We start from the raw sequence: 1,250 nt of genomic DNA on the forward strand, positions 1-1,250 counted from the left end.
GGCCAATTTTTTGTATATTTTTTTTTTAGTAGAGACGGGGTTTCACCTTGTTAGCCAGGATGGTCTCGATCTCCTGACCTCGTGATCTGCCCACCTCAGCCTCCCAAAGTGCTGGGATTACGTGGGATTACAGGTGTGAGCTACTGCACCAGTTTTTTTTTGTTTTGTTTTTGAGACAGGGTCTCACTCTGCCACCCAGGCTGGAGTGCAGTGGTGAGATCTCAGCTCACTGTAAACTCCACCTCCCCACTTCAAAGGATTCATCTGTCTCAACCTCCCGAGTAGCTGGGAGTACAGGCGCACCATCACGCCTGGCTAAGTTTTATATTTTTAGTACAGATAGGGTTTCGCCATATTGACCAGGCTGGTCTCAAACTCCTGACCTCAGGTGATTCACCCACCATGGCCTCCAAAAGTGTTGGGATTACAGGTGTGAGCCACCGTGCCCGGCCTATTGCTCCTTCGCTTTTAAAAGGGTAATTTTGCTAGACACAGAATTCTAGGTTCGTAGGTTTTTCTTTCAACAATTTAAATATTTTAGAATATTCTTTTCTTGCTTGCATACTTTCTGAAGAAAAGTTTGATATAATTCTTACCAAGTAAGGTTACTGTTGTTTTATGAGTTTTTCTGTATATTCTAGATACTAGCCCTTTGTCAGCTATGTGCTTTGCAAATAATTTCTCCCACTCTGTAGTTTGTCTTTGCATTCCCTTAACAGGATCTTTTAAGAGTAAAAGTTGACTGGGCATGGTAGTTCACACTTGTAATTCCAGCACCTTGGGAGGTTGAGGCAGGAGGATTGTTTGCATCCAGGAATTTGTGACCAGCCTGGGCAATGTAGTGAGACTCTGTATGTACCGAAAAAAAAAAATCAGCTGGGTGTGGTGGTACGCATCAGTAGTCCCAGCTACTCAGGAGGCTGAAGTGGGAGGATCACTTGAACGTGGGAGGTCAAGGCTGCAGTGAAACCCTGTATCCAAAAAAAAAAAAAAATTATTAATTTTGATGAAGTCCAATTTACCAGTTTCTCCTTTTTTTATGACTCAAGTTTTGGCCAATGTGATAAAACCTGGTCTCTACTAAAAATACAAAAATTATCCAGGCGTGGTGGTGGGTGCCTGTATTGCCAGCTACCTGGGAGGCCGAGGCAGGACAATCACTTGAACCCAGGAGGCGGAGGTTGCAGTCAGCCGAGATCATGCCACTGCACCCCAGCCTGGGTGACAGAGTGAAACTCTATCTCAAAAAA

The sequence above is a fragment of the Colobus angolensis genome, unplaced genomic scaffold (genome assembly GCF_000951035.1).
Source record: "Colobus angolensis palliatus isolate OR3802 unplaced genomic scaffold, Cang.pa_1.0 Scaffold86, whole genome shotgun sequence".
In the NCBI taxonomy this organism is placed as follows: Eukaryota; Metazoa; Chordata; class Mammalia; order Primates; family Cercopithecidae; genus Colobus; species Colobus angolensis.